General features: G+C 33.5%; 1 long non-coding RNA gene across 1 annotated transcript; it reads right to left on the minus strand.

The window, feature by feature from the left end:
- Positions 1 to 19,964: 19,964 nt before the first annotated feature.
- On the minus strand, positions 19,965 to 23,792 carry LOC149568098 (uncharacterized). Its single transcript, XR_016362488.1, has 2 exons — positions 23,472 to 23,792; positions 19,965 to 20,275 (listed from the first exon to the last, which is right to left on the minus strand). It is a non-coding gene; the product is annotated as an uncharacterized LOC149568098 (long non-coding RNA).
- Positions 23,793 to 24,084: the final 292 nt, after the last annotated feature.

Consider the following 24,084-nt stretch of genomic DNA (forward strand, 5'->3'; position numbering starts at 1 on the left):
GCAGCTGTTGGAGATAGCCCTAGTGATGACGAGCTAGTGAGAATAGCCCTAAATGGGTTTACTAAACAATGGAGTGTCTTTTTTCAAGTTGTCAGTGGATGAGATACTTTATCGAGTTGGGATCGACTATGGACTGATTTCACTCAGGAGGAGTTTAGACTAAGTCTTGTCAATGGGGCCAACAAGAGTCAGAAAAATGAGATGGAACAAGAGAACGTTGCCCTAGCGGGTAAAGGGAAAGAAAAGAAGGGATCTAGCAAAGGATCAAATTCACAAAGTGAGAAGAAGAAGAATGACCTTTCTAAGGTCAAGTGCTTTGGATGTCACAAGTTTGGCCACTATGTTAGTGATTGCCCAGAGAGGAAGAAGGGTAAGAAGTAGGTGGCAGCTTCAGCAAGTGCGAAAGAACTCTCCAGTAGAATGGAAGATGAGTTTGCACTCATAGCTTGTATGGTTAGCTCAACCTCACAGTGTGTTTGGTATATAGATAGTGGGGCGTCATTTCATATGACAGGAGTTAGAGAGTACTTCTCCAGTTACAAGGAGGAGGACACCAACATCCAAATTTCTATGGGAAACTTGTCCAAACTCAACCCTGTTGGGAAAGGGACTGTTCAGTTTTAGAGGGAGAATGGAAAGATAATTCCACTTCATGATGTGTTATATGTGCCAGGCTTAGGTATGAATTTGATTTCTGTATTTGTTCTTCAAGATAGGGGGTATAATGTACTCTTTAGAGGGACACATGTGTTGATTAAGCACAAGGATTGGAAATCACCCATAACTATTGGAGTTAGGAGTGGTCACCTTTATAGATTGCAGTTTGATCCTCCTAAGGCACTTATGAGCAACAATAATCCTAGAGATCTTGGAGAGCTATGGCATAGGAGGATGAGCCATATTCATCATGGAGCACTTAGATTTCTTCATAAGACAGTGGCAGGTGTTCCAGAGGTGAGCACAGAGCATGACGATGTATGTAAGGGATGTGTGTTGGAGAAGTTTGTGAAAGCATCTTTTCCAAGGAGTGACACCAAATCTACGGGTGTTCTTGATCTAGTACATTCAGATGTTTGTGGACCGATGTCGATGAAATCTCTCAGAGGATATGAGTACTATGTTACTTTTATTGATGATTTCTCTAGAAAGACCTGGATATACTTCTTGAAGACCAAGGATGAGGTTTTCAGTCGATTCCAAGAGTTCAAGGCTCTTGTGGAGAACTCGACAGGAAAGAAGATAAAGGTTCTTCGGGCAGAAAATGGAGGCAAGTACAAAGGAAATGTCTTCCAGGATTTCTGCACCAGAGAAGGAATCAAGAGAGAATGGACTGTTCCTTACAATCCACAACAGAATGGAGTTGCTAAGAGGAAGAACCGTTTTATATCAGAGGCAGTAAGAGCTATGCTACATGACCAGGACATGCCCTGTTACTTATGGGCAGAGGCGTGTAATACAACAATCTACATTCATAATAGAGTTCCACACAAGGTACTAGGGAAGATGACACCAGAGGAGGCTTTCACAAGGAAGAAGCCAGATGTTAGTCACTTCAGGATATTCGGGAGTTGGCATATTGCCATATTCCTAGAGATATATGTACAAAGTTAGATCAGACTGTAGAGAGGGGGTACTTTGTTGGGTACAGTGAGACCTCAAAGGCATACAGGATTTTCATTCCAGGGACTAAAAGAATTATTGTCAGACGGGATGTCAAATTCATGGAGGACAAGGCATTCGGGAGATCCATAGATTTGCCAGCAGATGATCAGAGTGAGAAGCCAACAGAAGCTCTAAGACCAAGTCAAGGGCAGCAAAGCTCAAGTACAGTTACCAGTACGAGTGTAGACTCAGTTAGTGAAGATTCACAGAGTATGGAGCAACAGGTGCAACAGGAAATGTATCTAGAAGACTTAGAGGTTGACATTTCATCCTCTACAGTTGGCAGCAGGAACCATGTGGTTCCAGATACACAAAGGGATACTCAGGAGTTTGTGGGAGCTCCTAGGAAGAGTACTAGATAGCGAAGACAACCAACCAAGTTCAATGACTATGTGGCATTAGTTAGTCAGTTGGTAGATAGTGAGCCTTCTAGCTATCAGGAAGCTGCAGAACATCAGGTATGGCGAGATGCTATGGTTGAGGAATATTCTTCAATAATGCAGAATGATGTGTGGGAGGTATTACCTAGACCAACAGATAGGGTTGTAGTTGGATCATGCTGGATCTATAAGATAAAGCATGGTGCAGATGGTAGCATCAATAAATACAAGGCAAGGTTCGTGGTAAAGGGGTTCTCTTAGAAGGAGGGAATAGACTATGAGGAGACATTTGCTCCTGTTGCCAAGTATACTTCTATACGAGCTATAATCTCACTTGCAGCACAGATGGGATGGCAGATCCATCAAATGGATGTCAAGACAACATTCCTTAATGGTGAGTTGAAGGAGGAGGTATACATAGAACAACCAGAAGGCTTTGTAGCACGCAGCAAAGAGACCCACGTGTGTAGATTGAAGAAAGCATTGTACGAACTCAAGCAGGCTCCTAGAGCGTGGTATGAGCACATTGATACATACTTGTAGAAAATGGGCTTTGTGAAGAGTGAAGCAGATGCTAACCTCTACTACTTGATGGTTGGAGGTGAGATTCTCATTCTTGTTCTTTATGTGGACGACCTATTTCTTACAGGTTCACTAGGGCTTATAGTGGATTGCAAGAGGAACCTTGCAGAAGAGTTCGAGATGAAGGATTTAGGACTTATGCACTACTTTCTAGGCATGGAAGTATGGCAGATAGATGGAGAGATTTTCCTTGGTCAAGGGAAATATTGCATTGAAATCTTGAAGAAATTTGGGATGGAGGATTGCAAAGCCATGTCTACACCCATGATCACGAATTGGAGGAAGGTAGATACAACTAAGGAGAAAGATGTAGATCCCACTTTATATAGACAGTTGATTGGTTTGCTTATGTATTTGGTCAACACTAGACCAGATATAGCATTTGCAGTAAACTCTCCTAGTCAGTTCATGGTTGAACCAAAGAGAATGCATTGGATAGCGGCTAAGCATGTGCTACGTTACTTGCGTGGTACTGTCGAGTATGGGATTAGATATGTTCGAGGTGAAGGTATCAGGTTGATAGGCTATACTGATGTAGATTGGGCAGGAAGTGCAACAGACAAAAGGAGCACTTTAGGGTGTTGTTTCAGCTTGGGATCAGGAGTTGTATCTTGGTTTAGCAGGAAGCAGAAGTCTATGGCTCTAAGTTCAGCAGAAGCAGAATACATAGCAGCTAGCATGATGACATGTGAATCTATATGGCTTCGGAAGTTGTTAGTAGCCTTGTTTGGTCAGAAGGTTGAGACTACTGTGATACATTGTGACAATCAGAGTTGCATCAAGTTGTCTGAGAATCCAGTGTTTCATGATAGGTCTAAACATATAGATATCAGATATCACTTCATCAGGGATTGTGTACAACGAGGTATTGTTCGACTACAATACATACCTATAGATGAGCATGTAGTAGACATTCTAACGAAGGCTTTGGGAAAGGCCAAATTTATCTTTTTCAGAGATAAGATGGGTGTCATGCAGAATAGCTTCCTCACTAAGAGGGAGTGTTAATTATTGTCAGTTGGACAGTTGTTATTTCTGACCCAAAAATAGCAGTAGTATTTATGGGTAGCTTGGACAGCTGTTCGTCCTTATCTATGTATTGCAGCATTAGTTATGGGTAGTTTGGACAGCTGTTTGTCCACTTGCTAAGAATTAGTAAATGGTTATTGCAAGGATAATTATTTACTAATTTTAGTGATTCCCTTTTGGACACCTTGCAACCAATTCTATTATTGGCTGTCGAGTTGTCTTAATCTCAACCGTTGGTTTGATTTAATCTCGGACGTTGGTTTTTCCAATAGGGTAGTATAAAAAGGGGTCATTGGGTCATTTGGAGATATAAGTTTTGGAGAAGCATTTTGCAGTGATGGCAAATTGTCTTGCAGTGTTAGCAATGGCGCAGTGTTAGCGTGGGGATAGCAGTGGGAAATATCAACGGGAGAAATGAGGAGGTTGTCGGAGTTCTGCCAGTAAGAGGCAAGGAATTTTGTATCTCTTGATTTGCTGAAGTTTAATATAATTCCTCATCTGTAGAACTGATTTTCCCTTAGGGGTTTTTCCAGGGACAATTTGTTTGAAAATATTGTGTTCATTGTGTTGCGCATTTCTTTCCGTATTTTATAAGTGAAATTGCAATTGTGTTATTTTTCGATATTAGCTGGAAATTTATTTTCAGTAGTTTAATAATCGTTTATGATAGGAGATTAATAATCAGTAACTGCAATAGTTGATTTTTCATAGTCAGTTCTTTTACATACACTAGTTATTTGATTGGCCAAGCTTAAAAGTTGAATGCATATGATTGAGATGCATGGTTATATTTTATTTCTCTCTTCTACATCTATGTTTAGATGTTATGTAGGCACATGGTTGCATAGTAGATTAGTCACATGGTTGCACTAGATCCTTCGATCCAATTATCCTGAGTTGCTAGCCTTCTTGTGCCAGGTTTGGGAAATTCTTCTTTCATGAGGAACCTTGGGGAGCTAACCACTCCATGGTTGGGCCGTAAAAGTGCATGGGCCACTTTTTTGTCTCATGATAGCAGATGGACATCGTTATGATGGCTTAGAGACTGGATTACATGCAGATGGACTCATAGGTCTAGTGGCATGATTCTTTTATAGTTTATATGTTGATTTATGGTTATCATCTCTTTTGATGTACTCATGTTTCTTTATGTTTGATGTACAGGTCAGCATACCTTTGGCATGTGTTTGATTTGTAAATTTATGTCATTAGTATATTTTTGGAACTGGTGTGTGGTTAGCAATGTAATAATCTTTTAAATAACAATTATGGTGCTTATTTGTAATAATGGCATAAGATCCTAATTTTCAATTCGACTTAATGTCGTCATGTATGTTTCCAACATTTATTAAATGAAATATTTTTAAAAAAATATATCATTGTCTTGACTTTTCAACTTTATTTCTGCATTTGTTGGTAAATTTTACTTATGTGGCATTGCTGAGAGTTTTCGGTTCCTACATGATAAGATTGAAGAAGCACACGGAAGGAGTTATATTTCAACTTCGATCTAAAAGTTGTCCATCTCATCTAGCAATGAAGACAACAAAGAAAGATTTTGAATATTATGCATTGGGATCATACGAAACAAGAAGGAATTTTGATCCAAGTGAACACATGGAAAAAGCTTATGGAAATAGAGGTTCAAACATGTTCAACATTTAAAACACTATTGAGCAAATGCGACTAATAATGTTGAAGTGGAAACAAAATTATAGAAAGTATATTGTTAGCAAGCTATTTCCAATTTTGCCTAGGGGAGAGGACCCAATACTTGAACACATATCAATTGTTGTGATAGTTGCAATTCCCATTTGGTACCCGTAGTTTCAAGAAAAATATGCAACAAATAATTTGTTAACAATTTTTTCTCACAAGAAGCAATGTCTTTTTCTATTCTTTCCTTTAAAGGCGCCGGGACCAATGTGTTGAAAACATATTCTAATGAAGAGAAATTTTTAGGATAAATTTGATCATATTTCTTCTTTAAGTCCTCCAAAGTAGATTCATCTAACCATTTTCTTCTGTTCTGTTCTTCTAATAAGACCATACGAATTTTATCTATCCACCATTTTGAAATAAGTTTGATTCGCGGTTGAACGATTCTTTCTTTATTTTCTGGTCGAATTAAAGAAAATTGAAGTTATGATCCGATTATTGTAACAATACAAACTATTGATGGAGCAAAAAAATATTGACTTTTATGTATCTATTTATCAATATTTAAGGGACATTAAATCATCACAAATTTATAAAGCATATATCATTGATTTACTATATTCGATACAAGTTCTCCACACGGTACATTCTTTATATACTTCACATCAAACAATATAAAATGTCAGTTTTCAAAAATAAAATTACTCTTTACACAATATAAAGAGGCAAGTTCAAAATATTATATTTAAATGTGTTCACTTTTACAAAAAAAAAGTCCAAACATATGGACAAGACAGAACTCATAACTTGCTTTATAAGTATTAATTAATGTGCCCTTTTGTAACTTCCAATACCATTACATATATAATTATATAAATCAATGTTCAACTTATAGTCTTCCACAACTAAACTTGGAGTCTATGACAAGCTATTTGGAGTACTTGCATTAAAAATATAGAGTGGTGTGAGGAAATCAAACAATGAATGCAACACATTTTAAAAAAATTTAAGTCACATCAAACCACTAATACAACAAATTCATATTTAATTCATTGAAACCACTACATCAATTGACAACCAATCAAAATGCAAAGTGAGAATGCCATGGATCAACCAATTTCCAAAATCCAAATAATAATGTAGATTTTTAGAAAAAAGACATCGATGAAAGCACTTTGCAAAATTGAAATTCAAATTCTTGGAGGGAAACAAAAATCAATTAATATGACATCTGGTGAAAGAGAATGGAAAGGTTATTTACATACACAAAAGCTTGAGAAGAAGATAATGGCAACTTCCTGGCCTAAAAGATAGCAAAGGTAGGTATGACCTTAATCTTGAAGGCCTAGAATTAGACCTTCAACCTACATTGACAACGTTGAAGAAAGAAGAATATCTTCAAGCTATGGAGAGGACTGTTGCAGTTGACTGGCACAGAGTGGAAAGTGTGAGAAAGGGTTTAGATCTTCATGAAAAGGAAATGATTGTTTCCCAAGTTCTCCAGGAGAGTCTGGACAACGTTCTGAGATTGGGGAGCTTCATAGACTACTGAATGAGAGAGAGTCTGAATTAATGAAATCTGGGAATGGAAAGAGAGAGGAACAAGAGAAGCTAAAGATTTCCAAGGTCAATCTGGAAGAGTGTGTAATGGCATGGTTTTTGGCTCAGTAGGAACTGAAAAAATTGGCAAAGGAGGTAATGAAGTACAAAGGTAGTTCTGTAGCCACTGAGGAAGAACTAGAAAGAATGAGAAACATTCTTGCACAAGTAAAGGAAGAGTTTAGAATTTCACAGAAATCAATTGAATCATATCAGTATAGACCAAGGTGCAGAACTTGAATTGCAGCGAGTGGATTTTTCCAAACAGAAGAATAGAATTCAATCATATGAGACATTTTTGAGGCATGCCCACTTGGAAATACAAAATGAAAGAGAGAAGTTACAGCTTGCAGAGGCTCATTGCTAGGAGTTGGAACAACATCTGGCTAATGAGAGAGAGAAAATGGATAAATTGCAAAAAGAGTTGTAGCAAGAGAAATCCTATCTAAATCAATCCGTGGAAGTAGTAAGCTCTCTTAAGAAAGAATTGGAGAAAAAGGATGCATCTTTTAATGATGCTCAAACTTTATTGCAGTTCAAAGAATTAGAACTTGTTGCAATCAGGTTTGAAATATAGCATCTGAAGTCTGATGTAACATTTGTTCAAAAGAATCTGATTGATAAGTGTTGGTGAAATAAGATCTGTAACTTATAATAGCACTTGTGGATATTTTATGTGTTTTTCAAATTACTATATGAATGAATATATATGTGAAATAAAGAGGTATGTCTTTTGAAGAGACGTGTCTCTTTAACATATTAACTTACATTAGTTATAGTTATAACACAAGTAATATACCCTCAATATATTATAATTGTTATATATATATATATCACTCTTAATATAAATTAATTATTCCATATATAATATTTGTCATATTATATATCTCATATATATAATATAATTTATCCGACATAATTATAACATTAACACTCCTTCTTAATGAAGAAGGATAAAACACATAGATATTACACCATAGGTAATATTTCAAAAATAATACATATAGGAAATCTTTGATCCGAAGATTTCTAGAATATGATATCATGTAAGTATTGGTCTATCATAATATGAACATATGATATTCACCAATTACTATTTGATATCATATTTGGTAACATGAGCATTGGCCTATTAGAATATCAATCAAATGATATTCACCAAATACTCTGAGTAGTGGCCTATCAAAACATCAACTAAATGATATCCACCAAGTACTCAATGTGGTAATGACCTATCAGAATATCAAGGCAAGATATACACCAAGTACCAAAAATATATCTATACAAGCAACTTGTAGATAATCAAATTAATGATATCAACCGCCTAGTTGTTGATTTATAAGATAAAGCCTTTAGATGAATTTTTCTTGCAAAAATGAATCATGCTACAAGTTGTTGGAAGGACATCACTTTACAACAACTTCTCCTAATACAAGTGACAATCATTTAAGAGTCGTCACTTCTTCATGATGTACACAAGGGATAGGCTCATACATGTATGACATAAAAAAGTTCACATGAAGTCTCCACGAATACTATCATGTGATGTTGTCACAACATTCACCATAAAAACATATCAAAGAATAAGGTTTCTCCCTCTTAGTTTGATATTAACTTTTTTGACCTCTTAGCACAAGGTTCTCTCCGATGAAGTATTAGACTTCCTCTGAATCTGTTATCATCCTTCTAACCTCTTGGTAGCAAGCCATGTCATGCTTCCTTAGTTCAATGGTTATCCTAATAGCATAAGGCTTTCCAACCTACATACATGAGATTTTATCCCATGAATCATAGTCTAGCTATTGTAGTTTCTGACTAGTGGAGAATCCATCAATCAAGGTCTACTCCTTCTAAACCAAGATCATCAAAAGTTTGATTTAAACATTTTTTTTTCTTCTCCCTCTCCAAGGTCAGACTCCCTCTCATAATTTTAATCAAGGATATTTGCTTCAAGAAACTCACATTATCTAATCATCAAATGATTCGTGAATCCTAAATCATAGCTTCTTTGAACCTACTATCATAAGATTGAGTATGCACAATATTTGGTAGCATGCCTAATGTACCAATCTTCTTTTCCTACAAGAACATCCTCAGAGACAAAGGAAAAGACCAAGGAAAATAGCTCTTTATAGTAATTATAGAAATTCGAAATAAGAGAGAGACTACAATGAGTAGATACATGCAATACTCGAGGATAATAAATACTTATTTGCAATAATAATATAAGTTGTTCCAATGAAGGTCCATATGCATCAAATCAGGAAATGTCTCCATATAAGAATTTGTCAAATAATTTGAGTACGTCTTTTCTGCTCCCATATAAGGACAATTCAAATGTGAATAGAACATTGGTTATCATTCCCCCTTACAATGTTAAATTCCCACTCTTATATTATTCAACATACTCGAAAAATCATTCTCAAGAAAAAGAAAAGAAAAGAAAGATCAAAGCAAAATCGTTCTTATAGAACATATTAAAATATATGAGAGATTATTATAATAAATAAAAATATCAACGTTCGTTCTATTATAAGCTGATCTAGTGCAGGTCATAACACCTTGACAATTTAAAATTGATTTGCATTCGCTTTTATTCTTCCAATTTGGACATTTCCCAAGTATGACTTAATAAACTAGCTATGCTATAGGGGGTACTTAGGGCTCTTAAACAAGAAGGAAACCTAGAGATATCTCTTTCTCTCTTGACCTTTATTTCTATATTTACTTTCATCCAATCCAATGTTATTGTGTATACCTCATTCTTTAGAATGTGGTTCTCGGTTTCAGGAAATTAAGCTCTCCTTGTAAGCTCTTGTGTGATCATTGAAGATGGACCATATAACATATAGTCTTTGAACTTAGGAAATATTTATTATATCTTAGAAATAGAGCATCGTTCGCAAGGTGTAATAATGATCAATGCATGCCCTCCATCTAACTCCTCATCTAGCTTGGAAGTCAAATACATTATAGACTCTGACATATCCCAAACTTTGATTTTTCTTTTATAAAAATCAACATTCGATGCATATCCCAAACTTTGATTTTTCTTTTATAAAAATCAACATTTGATGGGGACTATGATGGGCTCAGAGTCCGCTTCCTCTAGCTACTTATCTACTTTTTATACCATTACATAAATTTCTGCTAGAAATGGGTTCGATTTTGTTTCTATAATAAATGGATAAGGTTTTATCTGTACATGAATCCCATGTCCATCATTTTCCGAACGGCTTAAACATCACACACTAAAGCTTGATTCCTAGTGCAAAAGTGTTAAATAGTCAAAATTTGACTTACTTTTCCGGGCTTAATTTCTTCCTTACTGTGTGATGCATCATTTCCTCAAAATTTGACTTACTTTTCCAGGCTTAATTTCTTCCTTAGTGTGTGATGCATCATTTCCTTGTGTTTACGACACCTGCCCACCTATTTTCTGCAACATATACTCGTCTTTGTGGTGGATCACTATCTTTAATACTTTTCACTGCAAATGGATGTCTGCTTATGGATGTTTTCTTTCCAGTCATAAACATCTACCCTAGCAGTGCTAAAACTTTTTCAACTGATACACTTGTACACATTTGTACACTTATCATGACCAAGTTTTATGATCTTCCTAGTTGATTAAACTTAAGGCACAGTAGACAGTTCTATTTCAATCTGGGTATTGTGATAACATGACTCCAACTGACTTAGTATCATTTTTCCTCCACCCGATAAGGATAAAAATAAATGCCTCTCAAAATCTCTGCAACTTCATCTATTCCAACCATTATATGTCCATCCATCAAACTACAGTCGCAAAGAAAATATGAAGTGTTGCGCCGTGTGTTTCTTATGTACTCGGGAAGATGAAAGAATGCGAGTGTAAAACTTGTGCCTTAGACAAATTTATCGGCAATTTGGAACCAATTTCTAAAATACAATTATCAGAATTTTAAACTTCAGCTCCCTCCTCTTCACAAACACAGCAAGCTCACACACATGGTTTATATCTGTAAGGAGCTTTAAGTAGCAAAGTCGCACAAGATATTTCCATATATACGCATCACCCTTACAAATTTCATATGTTTAAAAAAAAAAAAAAAAAAATTGAGCCAAGGTTACCATAATCTCAAATGCATGCTTAGACCACAAATCAAACATAAAAGTGTCAAATAGAGAGAAGGTTATAACACAAAACAAAGAAATGTTTGTGTCTGACAAATTCATTCAATAGAGAATCTTCAAATTGACTCCCAGATTTTTTGAAAACGTACACATTTAGAGGATATTACTGGTGTATTCAAAGTTCAGATGCAGTGTAGAAAATTGATAATGAGCCATGGCTTCCGCACACTGAAATGAGAATATCATCTGAAAAATACTGCTCATACCCCTTTGTTAATGGTGTCAAAGATATTTTGTATCTCAGGGAATCGAACCTGCTCTGATACCATGTTAGTGAAATAAGATCTGTAATTTGTAATAGCACTTGTGCATATTTTATGTGTTTTTCAAGTTACTATATGAATGAATATATATGTGAAATAAATAGACATGTCTTGTAGTTGCAAAAGAGAATCAATATATATGTGAAATAAATAGACATGTCTTGCAGTTGCAAAAGAGAATCTGGAGGGATTGCATCAAGAAATTTCACAGCTCAAGGGCCTCATGAAAGCCAAAGAAGACCAACTTCTTAAAGCAGATCTTGTGTTGAAGAAGGACAAGGATGAGCAATTAAAGATGATTCAGTCTGACTTAAAATTTTCTTTAGCTGCTTCTCTTGTGGAACACATTGCAGATCTAAAAATCATGTACTAATTGTGCATCTAAAAATCTGAGGTATTTCGTTTTTTAAGGCTTTGGTAGGGTATTTTGGCTTTGATAGCGAGCATAAGAATATCTCTTTGCAATGGCTCGTATGAAGCAGTTTTTAAGTCCAGTGCTTTGCTTAGCTTTACAAAATGCCTCCCAGTTTGGTTATTTGGAATTGGCCATGTCTTTAATTTTTAGTAGGGTTTTAAGCTTAGGCTTTTTTCCTCTTTTTAATCTGTGTTTATTTCGATTTGTAAGCACAGATACATTGTTATCAGGGTTTTGAGTTTTATTCTTTTTGTTCTGCTTTTGGTTTGTGCTTATTCTCATCACTGTATGTAGTTTGACTTTACTTCCATCCCTATTTTGTTTCTCTTCTCGTACGAAACAGTTTGGTGGGAATATACAAAATGGTGGCAGGATATTATACATCTATGATTGTTGATGATAGTTTTTTTGGCGTGCCAGTAATTTCCATCACTTAATCGTTATGTATTCGGTGATGCCTTAATCGATATTTTTATTTTGTGATTGCAGATCCATTTGGCGGAGAAGGATGAACTACAGCAGAGGAACGACTCCCCTAAAGCAACATTTACTTTCTAAAGTTTATTTCGTGTCATATTCTTGTGCATTGAGGCCCAAATGGTTATTCCTTGCAGTGAATCGAGGTAAGATCTCATTGGTATTGATTAATCGTCTCTGTTAAATTTAGAGGCATCTGGTTACTTTGATGAATCAGCTCACGAGGAATATCAATTATGAATTGGGTTCTCTTTTTTCAGGAAAAAACATTTCGTCATTTCATATCAAATCAGGATCGCAAAATGAAGTGGAATTTACTTCATTGTTGCATCTACGACATAACTTTTCTGCTACTTTCTGGCATAATAATTTTCCAAAGGGTTGAATTTTTCGCTACTTTGTGCTAATTTCAGTGCTTATTGCTTTCCACGTTTTTCAAATTCTATTTTCACAAAGGGAATTGGGGATGCATCTGGGCTCGAAGTAACTGCATCTAGGCTCGAAGTAAAGCTCTGTCATCGGTGCTTTCAACTGATGAAAAAGAGGGTCTTGGTCTTAAAAAACCTTAAAATATTGCCATGACCAGAAACATTGAAACCAGGATGGCAGTGGCTACAAAACCAAAAGACATTGTATTGACTAATGCATCAAAATGCTTCCAGTGAGCCTCTCTATCAACATCTTGAGGCACAGAAGAAGTTGCCTTGAGAAGCCAAATAGAGAATACAACGGCAACCCAAACACCCACAATGTGGAAAATTTGTAAAATACTTCAACAGCTACAGAAATTTACATGACATTCAACTGCTTGGGAGATGGAGCTTGAACCAGTCATATGATATGCGCTGCTCCAATATCACGCTCCCAACGCCCTCTTCCTTGTTGCCAGCTCCGCAGGACCCGCTCGCACAATCACAGGGCCCTCCCTTCTTCTTCACTTTCCTCCTCCTTCCCTCAACTCCCCTGTTTCTCCATATAAACAACACCAGCGCTCCAGATGGGTTTCAGAAGACCACTAGTAGACTAGTGGCGGCAAGAACAGATGCAACAATGCATTGTTATGGCACAGGAAGCGACAAATGTTTGCTTATCAATTAGAAACAGATTTAGGGTTAGGGCAAAATGTGTTCCATGTTTTGATTTTAATGGTTACTCAATAAGTTTTTAGATATTTACTATATAACGTCATTTGTGTAATTAATAAATATTGTCTGTTCATATAAATCACATACATTAAAATTTAACATGTTATAATGTTCAACTATTGGGGCGTGATAAACTAAAGATGGGGGGTTGTAATTGATTATGATAGGTAGGACATTAGAAATATGAGAATTGTCCAAACCTTAGTTATAAGTTGTTAACTAGGGGAAGAATTTTTTTTATTTTTAAATAGCAAATTTTATCATCGTTATGATAATTTTTGAGAGGTCGGAAGTTAGGGTGCACAACTACTGGGTCCTCTCCCCTATTGAAGATGTTGCTCAAAGTGAGACAGAGTGTGAGAAAGCAAAGTTGACCGAGGGAACAGCTTATGAGTGTGGGTCAGGCCCGTTTGGTTGCTGGAATAGGAATAGACATTCCAGAATATGTTTGGTTTTCTCTGTTTGGTTGACCAAATTGGAATAGAGAATAGGGTTTCGTATTCCAATTTGACCCCTAAAATGAGCATAAGTCTATGCCAAAAAAACACCTGTTATTAGAATAGGCCATTCCTATTCTCAATCCTACTATGCCAATTTTATGAAATTTTCGGGTCTGTGGGTGAGCGCATGAGGACATAAAGGCATTTTGACGAGATTTTATTAGGCTGTAAAATTTTGCTCTTCAAACCCTGGTCAGAGGATTAAAAAAAACAAAAAGTTGTTGTCGATCGGCCTCAAAATCCTCATGGCCATCTCATATAAGTCTCAAATTGATAAAGACTAATCATTTTTTCTTACGCCTATTAGATTGGTGCTGTACATACTGTAACTTTTTGATTTCGAGTTGCTTTCTGAGGATTTTTGGCTTCACATTGGTATAGTTTTGTGTGACGATCGGAGAATATGTGAGAAGAAAAACAACAAATTTGTTTGTTAGCGTTTTCATTCTGCGAAATTTGTTCGTTAGGAACAAGGGGAAATAAGCCTCGTTAAATTTTCTTGTTAGGATTAAGAGATGGATTCTGAGGACAATATGCACGATGCAAATGATGGCTCTGAAGTGTATGATAGCGAAAGTTTTGCAATGGATGAAGACGATGAAGAAGATTATTTAGAGCAGGAAGATTAAGATTACGGCTTTGTTGAGAATTGCACAGATGATGATTCTGATGAACATATTCCAATTTCTCTCAACCAAACAGGAGAGTAACATATTCCCAGTCAAATATTAGATGAACCAAACAAGAATGGGATTACTCTTTTCCATTCCTATTCTAATTTTCCATTCCTATTCCACATACGCATTCTAATTTTCTATTCCTATGCTTACAACCAAACAGACCCTAAGCTAAACTACATGGCTCTTGATTTACACACACCTGCGAATCATAGAATATTTAATCTGTACTCATATGTGTCACTGCTTTTTTGTCAGTTTTTGATTTCTCAAGAGTTTTATACGTACACCAATTAATGATAGGGACTTCGCTATTTTGAAATTGCAATATAAAGGGCAACCAAAATGTTTAGCACAGTTACCACAACTAACGAACAGATGGCTATATGTGCAGATTTTGTCACAAATAAAAATCAAAAGAATAGTGAAAATGTATGAAGGAAGAGGGTACATAGCCGCTTATTCAATAAGATTGCACCCATCAAATGTATCTGTAAATCTTCCTACGGTGTCAGGAGCAATTTTGGTAACACGGTGATCCATTGGAGCCTGAATCTATTTGCTATCTCTCATCCATGTTAATGACAATCAACTCGATGCTTGCTTTGAGAGATGACAACATTTGGCACAAATTTATATTGGAGAAACTCAACTAAAAACTATCGCTTACCAGTCGAGGAATTTGATAAAATATTTACAAAAGATTAGTTGAGGCAAACAAATATTTACGCTTTTGCAACTAAGTCTAAAGACAATTAAACACTGCAAACATATAATCAAAATTATATTACCAATGGGTGGGATTATAATTGTTATTGTTGCAATTCAATTGAAAATATGTAGTTAATATTTGAGGGAGTATAACTTTTTTAATTTTAAAGGTCACATTCTTTTTAAATGTTGATATATAAATAAAGTCCAAGTGTTGAGCAAAAGGACACATTTGAAAACGAGTAAATATTCATATATTCATTTGTATGGAGGGATAAGGAGTTTTTAAATATGATTTTATAATATAAATTCATATATTTTATTTGATAAAAAAAAAATTGTTTATTTTTGTCAAAATTAAGACCAAAAATTGCAAGAGTTTGGTCAGAAAATTGAAAATCCTACAAGTCTGTTAATTACTTAGTGGCCATTTTTTACCTCCTTCCATTTTAAACTCTTGTTTTGGTATTCATTAGTTGCTATCTCCACTTTTAACTATTGTTTTTTTTTTTCTATTTATGAGTTGTGATCTTCACATTAGCTCATGTTGTGATCTATTCAATTACCTTTTGATTTTTAAAATTGATTTAGATTTTAGTATTTTAATTATTTTAATTTATTTTTTATATTAGTTTAATTTTTCATTTCTATAATTTATTTAGTATTAGACATTTTTTTTTGTATTTCTCTTATTAATTTTTCATAATAGAATTTTTTATGATTTTTTAAAATGATTTTTTTTTTTTCATATTTGATAAATTTAATTTAAATAAATAATATTTATTAATCTATTTAAAAGATTTTAGTAAATATTATGTTATTTAAATTAAAAATTATTAATAATCTAATTTATTTACATAAGATTATAATTTATATATCCACTTTTAACTATTGTTTTTCTTTTCTTATTTATTTAAAAAATAATTACTTGTGATCTCCAATTATGTTGTGATCTCTATTTATTAAACTTATGGTTTTTTTAAATTGATTTAGGTTTTAGTTTTTAAATTACTTTAAATTATTTTATTATATTAGTTTAGTTTTTCCTTTAAATATTATTTTTTAAGTTTCTATAATTTATTTAGTTAATAGAATATTTGTTAGAGATGTCGCTATTTTTCATATTATTTCTCTTATTAATTTTTTGTAATAAAATTTTTTATGGTTTTTTTTTAAATGATTTTTTTTTCATATTTGATAAATTAAATTTAATTGTAAAATATTGAAATTATTGAACATGTTTTTAAAACAATATTCAAATTTCCTAAATATTGTAAATTTTATATCTATGTTTTAATTTTTAACTTTTTTATTTTTTTATTTTTGTTTTAAAAAAACTTATATTTACATTATTTAATGTTCTTTCTACATTTTTCTCTTAAATCTCATCTCCTATTGGCGCACTCATTACATGTACAAAAGCACGTGACTGCTAGTTAGTAAAGGTATGAAGATTTAAATTGTAGTTGATTCATCCTTTATAATTTTGTTTATAAAATTCCATAGACAATTTATGTCTAATAAGTGGATGTGGTCATCTATGACATTTTAAACTTGATCATCATAGAGATTGTGAAATATTTTATTGTTTCTAAATTTGTGTCCAATCTGTCTCCCCAACCTTAGAAGTTAAAGCACAATCTAGAGTAGTTTAGAATTGCACACACACACACACACACACACACACACACACACACACATTTAATTTGTTGCATCTTGATTATTAAACTGTTTATAGTTTATGTGCGTAGAACAATATAAAGTTGTACGTTATAATCTTCATTGTAGTGGACTCTGTTGCCCAAATAAGTTAAATCACTGGTTTATTGGATTTATATTTGAAGTCAAAAAATCTATAACTTCCTTCTTAGAACCTCAAATCTATTATTAAATTTAAAAAAAAAACCTTATACAATTCATTCAGTTCAAACACTCAACATTGAGTTTTATTTTGATTGAGTTTGATGACTTTGCCAACCAAAGAACTCACAAAGCTTAAATTCATTTTAGAAAAGCTCTGAACCAAGTGATCAGGTTTGAGGAGGAGGTCTACCTGCCTAGGTGTAGTGGAGCCTAAAGAACAAGGGAATCAAGGTGATTCTCATTCGTTGGCCAGAACTAATTGTAGAATCCTATCAAAGGAGTGGCAAGCTCTTGAATTTCCAATTTGTAATTTTGGGAACCAACAGTCCCTAAGTTCTTGGCCATCACGTGTGTCTCCTGTCATTAATGCCAATTTAGACAAGAGTATGGGTAAGGGTAAGGACATAGGACTACTCCAATGAGTTGTTTGGAGGGTCTTTAAAGTTGCCTGAGCCTTCTAGTGGTGATAACTAGGTCCCTAACTCATACCCTTGCCACATGACCACTTAAATTCCACTAAATTAAGCTGTTAGGACCACTTTTCCACCTGTAAAAGTGACCTAAAACTTTGAATTCAATTATTGATTTTGCAAGACTTCTCATGATACCTCTAAACAAATGTGATTATCTAAGGCTCCTAATTAAGTTCAGTTTAAGGATAAGGCTCTCATTGTCAAGCACTAGTTGACATGTCATTTACACATATACATTACAAGTGTCAAGTGACACTGTCAAATCACATTACATAATACAAGTGACATGTCACTAATTATAGAATGAATTGGCCTAATCATATATTCACATTATGATTATGAATTAAATTACATAACAATGAAGTTCAAATCTCTTCATTAGATTCAACCTTAGCTTATGATCTGCACATAGGTTTGGATCTTGGTTCTCTAATTAGTACTATGGCTAGTTTTCCTACACACTCAACTAGAATATCATTAATCCGATGAAAAATCACACACACACACATCAAATTAAAATTGCCTAATTGAATTAACCATTTAACATCCATAATGTCACTTCAATGAACTTATCTTTTCTGAGCAATATTCATATAAAACACTTGTGTAATTCAAACGTCATGATATAATCCATTGATTTCAATCTTAAACTTTTTAAACATGATTCATCAAATCATTTTGAATCTAATCAATTTAATATTACCACAATAAAATAGCTTAATGTATATAAACATGATCATCAATGTATCATAAATAACATCGTCATAAGGTAAAATACTACATAACATCAATAGTATAAATCAATGTTTAAACAATCAAATAATGTATCAAGTCTCGAATCACAAGGCATCAAAATATGAACATATCATCTGATATTAGTTTCCATTAAAACACCTAAGCTATAAAACTGCACTTCATTTCCATCATCATAATCATCTAATTCCATTAATTTTCTACAACCTGGGTATGCAGATGTATCCTAGAGAACACATGCAACATTATGATTAGATCACATTCCCACACAATCAGTGAACTCATCTCAACCTAGAACTATAGTATCGTAACACAGTACTTTTATATTATTAAGGCATAATAATTCACTATTTCATTTATCAATTAAAACACATAGCTCATACATATTTAAAGCTTAGAAGTATCACATTATAATGTTCAGTCTAAAGCTTCATACAACACCTTAGTAATATCGATCTCATCTTGAAACATAATTCACATACTAATCTCTATAGATACTATTAGTTCAATCTACAACATCACAATAATCATTGGAATAGATAAATATTAACATCTACATAGATAGAAGACCACTGAAGTGATAATTGCAAATATAAACAAAAAAGGATCTTCTAGTTTTGGTGACAAGAATGTTGATGTGAAGAAGAGTAAGGGTAAATAGGTTAGTCTCTTAATTAAGAAGAGGCCTAGTTTGCAAACATGTAGCAACTTGAAGTCTTTTAAAGAAGAAAAGTGATATTTGCAAGTTTTCATTGATATCGACATGAGCTTCTATTAGTAGGAGTTGGACACTAATGAGATACTTAAGAAGATGTAATAGGTTTTTCTAGTTGTTTACTTTTAGTTGTTGCTTGATCTTTTCTAGTTATTGGTTAGCTATGTTTGTTTGTTAAGTAGCATTTTGTAAACATGGTTTTGAGTCCCTTCAAAATCCACTTTACCTTCAACTGAAAGTAGAAAAGAGACACGAAGAAATATATAAGGAAACATAGAACTTGACACTCAAACCAAACATTAGTACATTTGACACAACTTGGATATAGAGCGACCTGTCCCCTATAGATTAAGGGCCACCTCCCTTTGTAATCATTAAAACCTATTTTTCATAATGTTGTTAACTTCTATGGTTGAAATAGTGAGTAGTATATGTCATTTTAACTCTTATTCTAATTACGTATAGTTCAAATATTTATTTAGTTTGTTATTCAAATATTTTAAATTCATTTATTTGATTGATGTGTATAGTTAGTACTTTTCAATGAAATAGTTATTTCTCCCTTTCTATTTGATGTACCTATCATTAGTGGAATGGAAAAAGAATGATGCTTAGATATAATGTGAAGATTGCTTAGCTAGGGTTTGGAAAGATAGATGATAAGTACAAAATAAATTTTGGATTTGATGTCAAGTGTTGATGTAATTGAAGTATCTTTCTCTAAACTTGTAAATTGTTACATATATATGCCAACATGTCCTCAATGCATGTGATGCAATGTCTAATGATTTAGGAAAATATGTACCTTAAGAAAATAGCCCAACCTTTTTATGACTCTGTCACTAAAAATTTTGCACACTTGTAAAATTTTAGTATGAGGACAAGTAATAAAAAATGCATAGGTGTTATTCATTATGTACCATAAAAGATATAAATTTCCTTGTATTTTTCATTCCTTGAAATACAACTGATATTTACATAGAATGAAATGAATATAAAGTGTTGGAAATGAAAAACCTTACACAAGCCGTGAGTCTGACTACTGCTTCTATACATATTGAAAATAAGAAAAACATAGCACAGGGAGGTAGAGTCAGAGGTAACCAATCATTGCCTTTTAGCCTTTGACTAGTTAGTTGTTCCTTGTTGTCGCTCCTTGTCCAACCCTCGATCTGATGGCTCTGAGTCTTCTTTACCTTGCATGAGAAAAAGTGGTGTTAGATCTTTTAAAGATCTAAGCAATGATCGGCCATTACCAACTATGTACCCACACATGCTATATATTTCCTATTCTGAATACATGTAAAAACAAAAGAATGAATTCCAAGTGCTTTAATACAAAAAGCAGAAAATATAATGTTAAAGGGACATGTTAACTCTGGTATGAAACCTTTCATTATAATCAAGAATGGATGCAGATCACAGAAAGATAATTTATGAGTGTCACGAGCTCATGCTCGAACCCCACAGAATATTATGCTACGGGATTATAGCAAATAAATAATGATTGCCATCGCAGATTGCAAACATGTGTACTACTGCAAGAAAGCATGACAAATAGCCCAGGAAAAATATTTCAAGCTATACTTCAAGCTATACTAAGAACTTTCATTGCAAATGTAAAACATGCTACTGGAAAATATGTTGACAAAATCTCAAAATGCAGATGTAGGATGAACTACTACAGCATAAATTGGGACAAGAAAGAGTGGTTTTTAAATTTTCATCTCATACTTTGAAGGCAACAGGATACTCTAAAGATTTGCAATAAAAAATAAAAATAAAAAAATTTCTATTTAGGTCTATAAAGATTTACATCAGTCTATACTTAAACTGTAAAAGGAAACAAGAGGATAACTCGCTTTGATATTGGTGCCATAACAATGAAATACACAAAGAGATACTAAAATATCAGCATGAAATAACTCATCTTTTAAAGGACATTCAGTATTTTGCAGGAGATATGGCTTCTTATTGGCTACAGTATCAATGGTATTGTCAAAAAGCTACTGCTTCAAACAGCACCAACACACTTTCAAAAAATTTGTATGGTGGTGACATCAAGTACACAAGGAGGTTACACGGGAATAAAATGGCATGTGCAATCTAACAAAAGCTTCTAACATATGTTTCGAGTGAACCCACAATAATGGGTTCCACTTTTGTGGGACAAAGGAAATTTAAAAAAATGGCAAAATCTACATATCAGATTTACCATATGTTCGCGCAAACATTCAAGTTATGTTCGTGCGAACACAATTATAATATATGTTCACATGAACACATTTGATATATATAGGGCATGTTTAATATGTACACCATTTTCTCCATTTTACTATTTGTTTGCATGGTAAACTTAGCCCCACATGTTCGCGTGAGCATATGTTCGTGCGAACACCTTTAATATCTTTGCACAAACATATGTTCGTGTGAACACCTTTAATATGTTCACGCGAACACAGTGTTCGTGCGAACATGTGATTTTAGAAAATTTTCACCCTCTTTTTTGAAAAAAAAAAAAAAGGGCTCTTTTGATGCCAAAAATTAAAAATTAATGATCTCCTACTGCAAAATAAATAATACCAATTTGTGCTACTCGAAGCAAGCTTTCCAATGACTATAATTGTAATACATATTATATTCATTAAGACTTTCAAATATGAGTTTAACTCATTATAGGTTCATTACCGATTGAACATCAACTGACTTTGACACTTCGAGAAAATTAGTAAATTAGGTCAAATTTTTTTTGAAAAATATCTACGAAAAGGGTAATTGAGATAACTTTCTATTCAAAAAAAAAAAATATTTATGATAAATTGAGTTCAAGTTATCTGTATCAAAAGGAACGTATGTCTGAATTACGATTGGTGTCACTTCAAAACTTCATAAACTATACAATATTCAACCAAATTGAATCAAACCAAATGCATCCTCTAGATATTAATGTTACAAATCCAACGCCGAAAGAATTACCTCATTATCTTTTCTAGAAAAAAAATTTATGTGTGTCAAATGGACTGTCACTCTTTAAAAATATTGAATTTTAATATGTACCACTTTTTGGAGGAGAAGAAAAAATTGACTTAAATATTTTTAAAAAATAAAATAAAATATATGATTAGAAAGTAGGAACAGAGCACTAGAAATCACTAGTTTACATCATCTTGAAATTATTCATAGTTTTAGAGATATAGTCACTCGAATCTAAGGTTTGTTTCAAAAAAATTGATTTCAGTGTCAAAATTGGTCAAAAAGTGGAACCCATTATTGTGGAATCACCCTTTCATAACTACAGAAAGTAATAAATAATATAAAGATTGCAAAATGCGGTCAATCTCTTATAAACCCATGAAAACTAATATAATTGTTGCAGGCACATCTGAGCAGTTAAAACATGTTGATCCTAATTGTATGACTTGGTATATACAAAAGATTAGTTATAAAAGGGATGGAGATCAACTTTCTTGTGAAACTCAGCACTCAATGGTTTTTGTGAGATTTTCTTGTGCAGGTGACTCACAAGTTTCATTTATATCAAAGGTATATAGCAACAGGTATCATGCTTCAATTGCTCAAGGATCCTACCAATGATGTGATGGCCTCTACCAAATTAGTTTAAGAAACTTGTGAAGATTTCAATTTTAGTTCTTCTACATTTTGTCAAACAACAATTGGAACAAAATTTCTGAGTTGTGTAACAAGCATCAGTTGTAGCCTTTAATGCCATAAAATCAAACAGTGAATAAAACCCTCAACATAAAAAATGCCAATGAATGATAAAGCTTCAGCAGATGAAGGATTATTTGGACAAATAATCTTAATAGTGAAAGCCCAAAACACAAGTTCCAGCTTCAACAAAACAAGTATCAACAAAAGCCAACACCCACATATACTTGTTGTTCATATATGCAAGTTGTTGTCTCAAACTTCAAAGACATCAAATGTATCAAGTCAAATTGCATAGTTATATGGGCATGAACCAGTGAAACCCTATATGGGTTTTGAACATAGCTCTCATAGTAAACCTATGAGACGCTTCTCAATGCAATGGTTCCAGCAAATAAGATCTAACAAAAAACCCATGGTGAATTCAAGCAAAGTACTCAAAAATTCTCATGGTGGCAAAACAACTTACTAGTTCTGTAACTGGAGTGTATTCATACAATAGTATAGAGGTTTAGCAAAGAAGAAGAAGTGAAATGCTATTATCTACAGCAAAACCCATGTTCGAGTTTTAATATGTAAACCCATGTAAGCTAGAAATGCTGAAGTTAAAACTCTTTCCAACAGCGAGCATGGCGGTTTCATATAATGTCTCATGACTTCCACAAAAAAAGGCAAAACCTGTATATCAACATTTCAAAATTGAAATGTATAGGGGCAACGTACCTTCCAGATTCGGTAACAGCAGCCATGATTAGAAGACCCAACAAATCGAATGCATAAGGACGTACCCAACAAAGGTGTAGATACAAGGGGGGAAGAGACGCACATAGGGGTTCTGGTTTCTTCTAAAACCCTCATTTTTCCTCCATGGTGGTGAGAGCTCCTCTCTCGCATGTTGCAAAATATGGAATGAAGAAAATTATGTATTTTAGGGCATTCATATGATGCCTTTGATTTTCTAATTCTCATCGTATTTGTGGGGATTTGTTTTTCTTATCATTTTCCAAGGGGTGGTCTTTTTATGCGTGAGCCTTCTTGTTTTTTTTATATAGCTTTGCTAAGATTTTGTCAAAGTAGCCCCAAGTGTCTTCTCTAATTTCTTTTTAGGTAAAATAAATATTTTATTTTTATTTTATTTTTAATATTTATTATAAAATTTATAACTTATAATTCAATAAATATTAACTAGATTAATAATGTTAAGTGATTTAATGTATTAGTCAATAACATTATTAACACAATTAATACTTATTACAATATAAATTATAAATGTTACATTAAATATTATTAATTTAAATATTAAATAATTTATGATTTATTTATCTAATTGTTATTA

The sequence above is a fragment of the Cupressus sempervirens genome, chromosome 3 (genome assembly GCF_028749045.1).
Source record: "Cupressus sempervirens isolate cs-2001-9-10 chromosome 3, ASM2874904v1, whole genome shotgun sequence".
In the NCBI taxonomy this organism is placed as follows: Eukaryota; Viridiplantae; Streptophyta; class Pinopsida; order Cupressales; family Cupressaceae; genus Cupressus; species Cupressus sempervirens.